Here is a 12,964-nt window from a genome sequence, read left to right on the forward strand (position 1 = left end):
CAGCTTCGTGCCTCATGTAATAGATGCACCTATGGCAGAAGCGTATGCCTTGAAAGAAGGTTTGATGCTCACACAACACATTGGGTGTAATCGATTGACCGTCCAATCAGATTGTATGGAGGTGGTAGAAACAATGAACAATGGAGGATTCTCAGCGAATTCGGCAGCTGCACTGTATGATGAATGTAATATTATATAGAGCGGATTTCAGAATATATCTATTGAGCACTACAGTAGGGAGGTAAATTAGGTAGCTCACAACCTAGCAAAAAAGAGCTATGCAATATAACCAAACTTGTACTTGGGTTGATGAACCCCCTTAGCTTTATTCTAGATCTCTTGACAAATGATGTAACAATTCTGGACAAATAAAGCCTGCCAGTTTAGTTTCAAAAAAAAAAAAAAAAAAAAACAAGGGTACCGAGCAGTTCTAAGTTTCACCTCCTCTATCTATCATGATAGGTAAATGATCGTGTCCCCTGCTTACACAATACATTTGTTAGAGGAACGTTCGTTTGTACACTGTGACGCTAGTGCCACAAACCAATTACAAGCCAAGGATAGTGAACCATCGGTTACAAATCACGTGTAAAAATACACAAATCGAATGGTAACGCTAGTTGAGCTACTGGCAACGCTAGTTCCTCCTGTGTGGCCGGGATACCACGACTACCTTACCATCGCCTTCTTCTTTTTCTTCCGTGAGAGCAGATCTAGTAGAGGGACTCTATCGTCTTGTTGAGCTCTTCGAGCTTCTTCATCCGCAACCTCTCACTCTCGCTTACGAGCTGCAAAAAAAAAATATTATTGTTGTTGTTTTAGTGGACCAACCTCGTGTCAACGGACATGTTGTCAAGAAAAAGAAAGAAAGAGGACCAAGTCCAATTCTAATTAGGCCCAGTAATAATATGGAAATGGCCCAACCAATTTTATCCTTCGGATTGGGCTCATTGTAAACAGCAATCTTTTTCTTTTCCGCAAAACAAAATCTGCCTACTGAAACGGTTCTCAAAACAAAAGCTATAGCGCGCGGATTGCAAAGGAATTGAATCGAGCAGTTGAGTTTGAGTGAACCTCCATTAGCCTGTTGACCAGCGTGGCTTTCTCGTTTCTCTTCTCGTTGTACGCCTCGAGGCACATCTCTTGTATTCCTTCTCCTGTTCATGTACATACATTCGGTACGTGTTATCTGCCTGATCGATCGACTTGCCATTTGATCAATCAATCAGCATGCAAGCAACACATGAGGAGTAGTCGTTCCGATGCGCAGCCGCACAGGAACAGCAGTCAAAAAAGAGTAGGGTACCTTTTTGAGGCATGTCTTGGCGAGCGGCTTGAGCTGCTTGTTGACCTTGTCGATCCGCTTGCGGATGGCGTCGACCTCCCGGCGCGTGGGGTCGGCCATGAGCTCCAGCTCCTGGCGGATGAAGGCCAGGCGCTTGGTCTCCTCCTCCACCCGGCCCAGCATGGAGAACACCTTGTCCCGCACCTCCACCTTCTTGCGCTCGATCTCCTCCTCCTTCTCCTTGAACAGCGACAGCGCCGACCGCGACGACTGCTCCTCCGCCCACTCCCCCACCTCCTCGCCGACCACGGCGCCGCCCGTCGACGCGCTCCGCACGCACACGATCTGCATCTGCTGCTCCTTGCCGCTGCACTCCATCTGATCACCCTGCTGCATCGTCGTCGCTGCTAGCTGCCAACAGCTGCAGAGCAGCAGAGGCCTCTTGCGCCCTAAGTCGTGTAAGAAATTTGTAGTAGGAGTAGCCTGCATCTAACAACCGTTCGTCTATTTATTCCTCCGGCTTCCCCCTGTGCTCCCCGGCCGTCTTCTCTCTCTCTTTCTCCTTTTTATTGTTTTGCAACCGATCAAGAGCTGAGTACCAGCTAGTGTCCTATACTAGCTACTCCGAGTCTGAACCTTTAAGCAAGCACCGGCAGTGACGAAGCTCGAAAAAAAATTAGGAAGGGCCGAACAAAAGAATAGAGGCTTTTTTATCTTCTCTTAATCTTAGCCCCTCCTACCTAATACATATATGCATAAAATTTTAAGAGAAAACTTAGGGGAACTCCACGTGCTCAGGATGGGTAGGGGGGGCTGAAGCCCCCCTAGCCCCACCGCTGGCTTCGTCCATGATTACCGGTGATTTGTATGAATTATTATATTGTTTGATGTTATATTTATCTTCATGCAGGTGTCACCTGTCACTTATAACTCATACTATTCGCTGCTTAATGTAATGATAGCACAAGCTTCCTGGGCATCGATGGAGGAAATAAAGCCAACAAAGCTGTATGCCATGACCTGAGACAGCATCATTCCACGTACATGTGATGTGTGCTGGAGAGCGGCTCCGGATTGGCCCAAGAACAACAGCCAAGTATCATGAAAAGCGTTAGGTGAGACCCTGCGGCGATCCAAGAAGCCGAGTAGGAGTAACTCTTGAGCAATCTAGTGTACATTCGCTGTCACCAGTTGGTGTGACCAAAATGCACGCGTGATCGTCTCCTGCTTTCCTCTGAGGATACGATACGGCATGCGTCCAAGTGTTAGTGTCTTAGTGAAAACAGTCACTTAGCTTTGCAGCCATTTCGTTTCACAATTCCGCATCCATGTCTATCATTGTAGGGTTAACATCTAAGACAGGCGGGCAGGCGAGGTATACCTGCAACGGCAAGTTGGGAATGTGCAGTGTCATCAGGGACATTTGAGTGGTAGTGCTGATCGAGCGTGTCTGAATATGAGTGACTCGGTAATTGGGAGGAGTAGCAGTCAAGAATAAGCAGAGCAGGGCCACACTGCTGACTGTTCTGTAGTTGGACAGACATGCAACACAGTCTGACCTAGGCGCTCCAGTCGATTGTTTAACTCTAAGATCATCAGTGCTCAACGGAATGAAACAAGCGCAAACAATCAGTCATCAAGCATTAGGAAAACGAAAAAGAAAGAAAAGGCTATGTTTAATTGACATCCTGAAGGTCTTAAATATTTAGAGATGACAACGCAGCAGGATGTCTGGGCTTTCCAGCATCGATTGAAGTTTCAGAACCTTATTGTGCCATGCATGCATCTGCCGGTGTTGGCAGAATGTTTTTTTTCCTCACATCGACAGCCCCACACATGCCGCCCAGCAACCAGTACCTTGCTATCATTCCGCTGGAGCATAGACGACGCAGGTTCTGCTTGGTGTATAAACCGAGAAGGAATGGGGCCTGTTATCATGTGAACAGTCCTGCAGGTAATGGCCAATATTGTAACAGAAGTTAGCTCACATCTTCTGTCAGGAACAAGTTGACATCTGCGTACCGAAAGCAATATCATGCGCCACAAAACTTACGGTGGTGAAGTGCTCTGCCTCGTGATGGATCCTGCCAAACCCACCAAATAGTCCAGCGTCCGAGTCCAAGACCACCTAGTACAAATAGCAGATGCTGTCAGCACCTCAGCAAGTGGATTTTCAGAAACTTCTCCAGCTAGTTTTGGAACAACGGATGTGCTCCAGTATCAGAGGCACCAAGAGAACGAGCATGCGGCCATCCCCATCCATAACAGGTACGCCTAGTTCATACTTTTTGTTTTTATATATATATATAAGTATGACACTAGTATTTTGCTACCTTTTACCTGCTCGTATGGCACAACAAAATGGAAACATTCAAATCTAGTGTCCTACTTTTTCAAGCAAATTAAATTAACTACAACATGAATTGCTGAAAGTGGCACCAACAGCTTAGTTGCTCCTAGCTTCATCATAGAAAGAGATCAATAATGAGACTTCATAAATTGCAGCATGATATTACGTATAGCAAACTCATTTAGCAAGAAAAGATATGCACTTTGAGCATAGGGAATGCACGACAGATGCATACCTTATACATCCCAGGTTTTCGACAACCAATACGGCAGTCAAAATAGCTGTTGTTGCAGTGGAAGTTGAACACAAATACCAAATCTCCCTTTTCAAACACTATCATCTTATCCTCCTCATGTTTCCGAGAAATATACTGGTGATCGGACGTCATGAACTGCAATCATACAAGCAAGTTTCATCAGAAAAGTTTTCGCTACTGTTATGGCGTGTTGTCTCAAGAGTCCAGAGTACTACTAATGATCATATGGAAATACTTAAGATAGATTTGCCAAGTTTAAAAACTTGACCTACCAGGTGTGTTATGGTCGGCCGGACCTATGATCGCAAGAGACGCCACAGCAGTGGCTGAGTCGGCTGCACCAGGGGGCTGAGTCGGCTGAAGGCTGACTCATAAGTAGTTTATTCGGGTCAGTTAGTTTGTTAGATCACGGGAATAAATTGTGGAGTTTGTTAGCGTTTAGTTTATTTGAGTCAGTTAGTTTGTTAGATCACAGGAGTAATTTGTGGAGTTGTTAGCGTTTGTTAGCGCATGCTTGTAAGTGCCTATATGGCCAAACATTGGATGGAGGAAGAGGTTAGCCTGGGATTGAGACTTACGTCTCCCGTGGGCGCCCAGCCTAAGTCTGTGGGTCATCATCTTGGAGTCCACTTCCTCGCGAGAACACGGCGCCCGTCCGATGCCGTCGTGCTCCTGACCCTCGCCCTCTCATCTCGCCTCCGTACTCCCTACGCAGCAAGACACGCTGTAACAACCTGGTATCAGAGACCATGTCGTCTTCGGCCCCCGCTGCGCCATCTACCGCCGAACCCGCCGCCACCGGTCACCCATCCGCTGCCGCCCCCACCATCAACCCATCTGCTCTCGCCATCACCGTCAACCCATTCACACCCGTTGCCACCGATGCCATCATGACCACTTCGGTCGCTCAGCAGTTGTACACGCCGCCGACGTCCCCCGCCGAGGCGTTCAATACCCTCACGGTGGCCATCTACCAGATACAGCACCAGCTGGGCAACCTGTCGCTGCGCATGGCGGCACTCGAGCGCCGCTCGCCGCCATTATCATCGCCGTTCCAGTACAGGCTGCCCGGCTACGGCGGCATCCCTTCGCTGCCGGCCTCTGCGCCGATCCCCTTGGAGGCGCCCCTGGCGTCGTCCACTGCATCTGCACCACCGGCCCCGTCCGCCCCAATCACGGCGGCCGGATCCCTGCCTCCACAGCCATCGATGGGGGTTCCTATCACCCAGATATCATTCCCCCCATCGCCATCCCCAGTGCCATCTATGTCCACCATCCTCCATGGCGGCTGTTATACACCACAGAACACAGCTTTGCCGGCTGCCACCATGCACTGCGCGCCGCCGCACCTTCATGTTCCACAAGGGCCGCAGGGCCATACCGTGCCACGCTACCACAAACTCTCCTTTCCCACCTTTGACGGCAAGGTGGATCCGCTCGGGTGGCTCAACAAATGCGAGCAATTTTTCCGCGCCCAGCAGACCCCGGACGCCGACCGTGTCTGGCTCGCTTCCTACCACTTGAGCGGCACGGCTCGGCAGTGGTACATCACCCTGGAGTGCGACGCTGACGAGCCTGACTAGGACGAGTTTAAGCGTCTCTGTCACCAGCGATTTGGGCCGCCGATCAGCACAAATCACCTGGCGGACTTGGCCCGGTTGCTGTTCCACTCCACCATCGAGGCTTACCTGGAGCTGTTCCAGGCGTGGCTCGCCCATGCCGGTCGCCTCTCCCCACTACAGCAGGCCCAACTCTTCAACGGGGGACTGCCTGAGGCTCTCCGCGTCGACGTCGAGCTTCACGAGCCACAGGACCTCCAGCGGGCCGTGCGGCTGGCGCGTGCCTATGAACGTCGGAATGCGGCCAACCTCCTCGCTCTTCCGGCACCGCCGCCACGGCCACCACGGCGCATTCCAGGGCCCTAGGCTGCCCTGTCAGCGCCAGCAGCCCCCCAGGGCGCGCCGACCTCGGCTGCGTCATCGACGGCGGCGCCCCCGCGCCCCTTCAAGCGGCTGTCTCCGGACGAGATGGCAGCGCGTCGCAAGCAAGGCCTTTGTTACAACTGTGACGAGGCCTATGTCCGCGGCCACAAGTGCGCGCGGCTCTTCTACCTCGAGGCGGAGGACTACATCGTTGAGGAGCCAGACGACGACGACGTCATACCAGCGGGTCCAGCGGCCGCGGGCAAGGAGCCACTCGCGTTCGACCCTGATGCGCCCCTGATCTCCCTCTCGGCCATCACCGGCATCCGCACGGAGGACACAATGCAGATCCGTGTCCGCATGGGTGACCAGGAGTTCACGGCGTTGATCGACTCTGGCTCGACGCATAATTTCATCAGCCTGCCAACTGCCCGCCGTGCCGGCCTTCGGTTCCACGACAGCCAGGGCGCCCACGTCACGGTCGCCAACGGCGACCGCGTGCCCTGTAGTGGTCTCACGCGGGATGTCGCAATCCAGATCGGCGACGAGTTCTTCACGATCGACTGCTACTCCATCGGCCTCGACTGCCATGACATGATCCTCGGTACCACATGGTTGCGCACCCTCGGGCCCATCCTGTGGGACTTCGACGACCTTTGCATGGCGTTCAATCACCATGGTCGTCGGGTGCTTTGAAAGGGGATCGGGTCCACGCGCACCGATATTTCACCCACTGGCCGCCTCCAAGCTCGTCGCCTATTCACAGCCAAGGTCACGGAACCGGCCCTGCTTGAGCGCCTGCTGGACTCCTACCCCAATGTCTTTGCCATGCCGGCGGGGCTGCCACCAGCCCGCCCGTGTGACCACCGGATCCATCTGAAGCCGGCTACAGAACCCATCGCAGTGCGCCCTTACCGGTACCCCCAACTCTAGAAAGATGAGCTGGAGAAGTAATGTGAGGAGATGCTCCAGCAAGGCATCATACAGGCCAGCACATCACCGTTCTCGGCACCGGTGCTGCTTGTCAAGAAACAGGATGGATCGTGGCGGTTTTGTGTCGACTACCGCGCTCTGAATGCAGCAACAGTCAAAGACAAGTTCCCTATTCCGGTTGTTGAGGAGCTGCTGGATGAGCTCCATGGCGCCAAATTTTTCACAAAGCTCGATCATCGCTCGGGGTATCACCAAGTGCGGGTTCACCCCGAGGACGTCGCCAAGACGGCGTTCCGCACTCACTATGGCCACTTCGAGTTCCTGGTCATGCCCTTCGGCCTGTCCAACGCGTCGTCGACGTTCCAAGCTCTCATGAACTTCGTCCTCAGGCCGTTTCTTCGCCGCTGTGTTTTGGTGTTCTTCGACGACATCCTCATCTACAGCGCCATGTGGACCGGGCACCTACAGCAGCTGCGCGCCATCTTTGACATTCTGCGCGCGCACCGGCTGCACATCAAACGCTCGAAGTGCTCCTTCGCCACGTCTTCAGTCCATTACTTGGGCCATGTGATTTCGCAGGAGGGCGTCGCCATGGACGAGACCAAGGTGGAAGTGGTCCAATCCTGGCCGCAGCCGTGCTCAGCTCGGGGTCTGTGGGGATTTCTTGGCTTAGCCGGGTATTACCGGCGCTTCATCAAGGAGTACGGCACCATCGCAGCGCCACTGACCCAACTCCTATGGAAGGACGGGTTTTGGTGGACGGAGACCGCAACAACGGCGTTTGACGGCCTGAAAAAGGCGTTATCTATGGCTCCTATGCTGCACCAGCCGGATTTCAACAAGGAGTTCACCGTCGATTGCGACGCGTCGGGCTCGGGCTTCGGTGCAGTCCTACATCAAGGCGCCGGGCTAGTCGCGTTCTTCAGCAGACCGGTCACGGCGTACGAGCGGGAGCTCATCGGCCTAGTGCAGGCTGTCTGGCACTGGAGGCCATACCTTTGGGGTCGTGCTTTCGTCGTCCGCACCGACCACTACGCGCTGAAGTTCATGCTCGATTAGCGTTTGTCTACAATACCCCAACACCATTGGATTAGCAAACTCTTTGGGTATGATTTCAGGGTGGAGTACAGGTCTGGCAGTCTCAACACCGTTGCTGACGCTCTTTCACGCCGGGATGGTGATGACCCTCTCCTGTCCACGCTTCCGGCCGAGGCTCTGGCGTTGGCAGCCATATCGGTGCCCACGTTCCAGCTGTTCGAGGACCTACGCTGGGAGCTCAGCTCATCGGATGAGCTACGTTCCCACCGGGATGACGTAGCGGCTGGAGCGCACGGCGCCGAGTGGCGGGTGCAGGACGGCCTCATCCTCTTCAAAGGACGCATGTTCGTGCCTAGCTCCTCGGCCGTCCTCGACGACGTCCTCCAGCTGGCTCATACAGCGGCACATGAGGGCATCCAGAAGACGCTACAGCGACTCCGCACCGAGTTCTTCGTCGAGCACGACCGCCGTGTGGTCCGAGACTTCGTTCTCGCTTGCACGACATGCCAGTGTAACAAGACGGAGGCGCTGCACCCTGCGGGACTGCTGCAGCCACTGCCGGTTCCGTCCCGGGTCTGGGCGGACATTGCCATGGACTTCGTCGAGGCGCTTCCGAGGGTCCATGGCAAGAGCGTCATCCTCACCGTCGTCGACAGGTTCTCGAAGTACGCCCACTTCATTCCGTTGGGCCACCCGTACACGGCGTCCTCCGTCGCGCGCGCATTCTTCCACGACATAGTGCGCCTTCACGGCTTCCCCGACTCCATCGTCAGCGACCGTGATCCCGTCTTCACCGGCAACGTCTGGCGCGATCTGTTCCGACAGGCCGGGGTACAGCTCCGCATGAGCATGGCTTTCCATCCGCAGACGGACGGCCAGTCGGAGGCGGTGAACAAGACCATCGCCATGTACCTCCGCTGCCTCACTAGAGACCGACCGCGCGACTGACTTGACTAGCTACCGTGGGTGGAGTTTTGCTACAACACCGCCTACCACACCGCACTCCAGATGTCGCCGTTCATGGTGGTCTATGGTCGTCCACCACCGGAGCTCCTGCCCTATGCGCCTGGACAGGCGCAGACCGACGTCGTAGACGCCATGCTCGCCAACCAGGACGAGTTCTTAGCCGAGGTGCGTGCTCGGCTTCTTCAGGCACAGGAGTACACGCGCCGCCACTACGACAACAAACACCGCGCGCTGGAGTTCTCGGTTGGGGACTGGGTGTGGCTTCGTCTTCTCCACCGGCCTAACTAGTCCCTCGTTCCGGGTCGCCGTGGCAAGCTTGGCCCCAAGTATGCGGGCCTTTCAAGGTGCTTGAGCGCATCGGAACGGTGGTGTACCGTCTACAGCTGCCGGAAGGCGCTCGAATTCATGATGTGTTTCATGTCGGTGTGCTTAAGCCGCTCCGTGGCCCGCCCCCATCAACAATACCAGCACTGCCACCGCTTCGCCATGGACGTCCTCTTCTGTGCCCCGAACGTGTGCTGCGCGCCAGCCTTCGCCACGGTGCATGGCACGTGCTAGTCCAGTGGGTGGACTTGCCGGTGTCCGACGCCACATGGGAGCTGGTGGATGAGTTTCGGGCGGCCCACCCTTCATTCCAGCTCGAGGACGAGCTGTTTCAAAAGGAGGGGAGAGATGTTATGGTCGGCCGGACCTATGAACGCAAGAGACGCCACAGCAGTGGCTGAGGCGGCTGCACCAGGGGGCTGAGTCGGCTGAAGGCTGACTCACAAGTAGTTTATTCGGGTCAGTTAGTTTGTTAGATCACAGGAATAAATTGTGGAGTTTGTTAGCGTTTAGTTTATTTGAGTCAGTCAGTTTGTTAGATCACAGGAGTAATTTGTGGAGTTGTTAGCGTTCGTTAGCGCATGCTTGTAAGTGCCTATATGGCCAAACATTGGATGGAGGAAGAGGTTAGCCTGGGATTGAGACTTACGTCTCCCGTGGGCGCCCAGCCTAAGTCTGTGGGTCATCATTTTGGAGTCCTCTTCCTCGCGAGAACACGGCGCCCGTCCGACGCCGTCGTGCTCCTGACCCTCGCCCTCTCATCTCGCCTCCGTACTCCCTACGCAGCAAGACACGCCATAACAAGGTGTAAGACAAACCCCAGGCATTCTATTTAAGATAGAAGGCAACCATCTCACACAGGTCGAGAAAATCCCTAAACCCCTGCCACAGCCATACACAGCGGCACCATTGCCCATGTGAGAACCTAGGTCGGTCCTTAGACCTGTGCATTGGCGTGGGACACATGAGGGAATTTTTTTAACCCCAGCCTAAAATTTGCTCCCACAGGGAGTCGAACTTAAGCCACCTAACCAACTCAGCTAGAGCATAAATTATTGCAACAAAAGGACAGCTAAAATCAAGCACCATGAAATAGAATTGCTGATGCAACATCAACGAATTCATAATAAAATTTTCCTAGCTTAAAAGCTCAGTAAAATAGAGAAATGGTTTTTTAAAATGACATTACAAGTAGAATGCCCACCAAGTATGATGTTAGTAGAAACAATAACTCAAACTTGCAGAACCAAATCAAAAAATAAATACAGAACATACTCCATATTTTTGCTCAAGATGTTGCATTGCCTGATCAAACTCTTGCATACCACGATACCTAAGATAGTCTGCATCACCCTGACAATGTAAAAATAACACAATTCCGATAATGATCAATTATTGACCAAACATAACAACAGAAATTAAAGCAAAATTTTGCAAAGAAAGTAATATTTTTACTTTTGAAAACACACTAATATGAATAAAGAAGGAACTATTATAATGGCACCTTGCTGATTAAAGCACTCGATAAGTGGTAAAAGTAAATACAAACTGGACTTTACTGATGCACAAGCACAATAGCTCAAAGAAAGTTTACCAGGTCAAATCTTCGACGGCATTTGTCATAACTGTTATTATTCCCTGGAATGAACTTACCACTTGGAAGTCTTTGCGGACCTCTTGGAAAATCTATCCAATCTGCAAAAGAGAAAGTAGAACAATGACCTCAAGTCCTCAACACCAATATAACTAACAAAAGATAAATTGCAAGATAATTGTTAGATGAGGTACTGTTCTACAAGACTCAAAGAATGTTAAATGAAACAAAATAGTTAAATCTCACCAGGATGTCCAAACTCATTTCCCATGAAATTAAGATAGCCCTCTCCTCCTAAACCCATTGTGATAAGTCTAATCATCTTATGTAATGCTATCCCACGATCAATGGTAGGAGTTGCAGGTCTATCAAGGGCCATGAAATCATACATATCCTGCATAAATAGAACCAGTGAGGTTCTCATGTCACCCTCTAGTATTGTTCTGTGTTTCTACATGTATTTTTCAGAGAATAGTGGAAGGAAAAGACCAAATATAATTTTCTGAAAGTATAGGATGAGGAAGAGCCGATATGTTCTACAAACTCAATGAAGTATTAAAACAATAAATCATAGTTCACTCAGAACTGTCAAAGAAATGAAATTGCAACTATAATGCTCATGAGTCATGACAGAAAATCAGGGCACACAAGTCCAAATTAAAGAAAACTAACAAAAGTTCTAACTCTTTGCTTCTAAATAACATTTGTTTTGTGGGAACCATGAATACATCATGAACTTGAAGAAAATAAATATAATTAATTATTGTAGAAAAAATATGTAAAGTACACCAAGAAAATTAATGAGTGGTAACCTTGTCCATCAACCAAAATGCAATAGTCTTGTCGCCAACTAATGATCATGACTTTCAGCATAAGTTACACACTTCTCCAACCACCTTCTATTTGTTAGTGTGTGCACAATATCACCCATCTTCCAAGCTTCATCACTTTGCCTGTGCGGTTAAAGAGAGAGTTGAAACTCACCACATAACTCAAAGTGAACGCGCAAGGTATATAACAGATAGAGCTTCCTCGTTTCGAAACAAAAGCTTATACAAATTATTTGAGCACCAGATTCAAGGGGAGACTTTTTGTATAGAAAATTAAACACAAAACATATGAAAGTAGTGAATAGTGTAATGTTAGTTGTACAAAATATATATGCACCGCCGATATATGTTGGTACTGTGCATAAAAAACTTCAAGATTTGTGCAGCAATATTACAATAAGTATCAGATGGGTTCGCTGGTTTCAAATTTGAAAAATATACATCAATCTCAAGGTATATTTGGTGGTGTTAATCATGTATGCAGCCACATGCAAATGTGCATAAAAATTATCTCATGTGAAAATCTATTATTTTTATGATTATGTAGATTAAACCACAAAAGTGATGACAAATACAACAAAAAATGCATATGCACATGGCCCATGCAATTAAACATTAGTGTATATGCTTGAATGTTTTATGCCAAAAAAAGAGAATTATTTCGAAATGCAGGCCAATACAAGAAAATAATGATCATCCACAGACATATGAAATACTTACTTGAGAAGTTCAATCCATTTGTCAGCCACAGCCATATGCATCCGATAGTCAAAACCTACCCCACCATCGTGAACAGGAAGCGCAAATGTAGGCATTCCACTAACCTGAACAAGTTATATAATTTTTTAAATAACCAATAGAAAAGTCACAGATTATTTTAGATACATTCAAATTCCTATTGGTTTATGTAAGCCAATGATGTGGAGGGCTTGCCCTATTTTTGTCAAATTATAGCCCCAAAAATATTTTGTATATGTGTATACTTAATCTGACATTCAGTAAATCAGGACCTTCCAGGGAAAGAAAATGTTATCAATATGGAACATGCTTCTACTTCAAAAGGGATTAAAATCTCAAGATATTTTTTCGGAACTTTGCAGATGGTTAGCATGAAGAAGCTAATATTCACCTAGCAACCTGCTAATTCCACATCAGGCAATGCTCTTCTCTGTATTAAAGTTAGGTGAGAACCGAGCAATAACTTGGTTGGTAGAGCCTCTAGCTGAGATCCTATCCACCTGCTTGAACCCAGGTGCTCACAGGTCAGGCTCAGGTGATTACTTCCCTAAAGGGTTCAGTACTCTGCTCTCTTTAAAGCCAATCCAAGGGGATGTCTTCTCCCCGTTGTTGAGTTTTTTTTAAATTTTTTTAATTAAATCTGGGAGCCAAAACAAGGGCAACAGAGTGGCTTACAATTTTTTTTTTTGGGTATCCTCTGGTATCCATCCAGTAGTTTGGAAAGAATA

At 49.9% G+C, this 12,964-nt stretch overlaps 2 pseudogenes; both read right to left on the reverse strand.

Moving 5' to 3' along the window:
* Positions 1-271: 271 nt before the first annotated feature.
* LOC136463468 (uncharacterized) lies at positions 272-1,873 on the reverse strand (annotated as a pseudogene).
* Positions 1,874-2,857: 984 nt separating this feature from the next.
* Positions 2,858-12,544, reverse strand: LOC136465670 (1,4-alpha-glucan-branching enzyme 2, chloroplastic/amyloplastic-like; annotated as a pseudogene).
* Positions 12,545-12,964: the final 420 nt, after the last annotated feature.

This window comes from Miscanthus floridulus, chromosome 7, assembly GCF_019320115.1.
Source record: "Miscanthus floridulus cultivar M001 chromosome 7, ASM1932011v1, whole genome shotgun sequence".
Taxonomy (NCBI): domain Eukaryota; kingdom Viridiplantae; phylum Streptophyta; class Magnoliopsida; order Poales; family Poaceae; genus Miscanthus; species Miscanthus floridulus.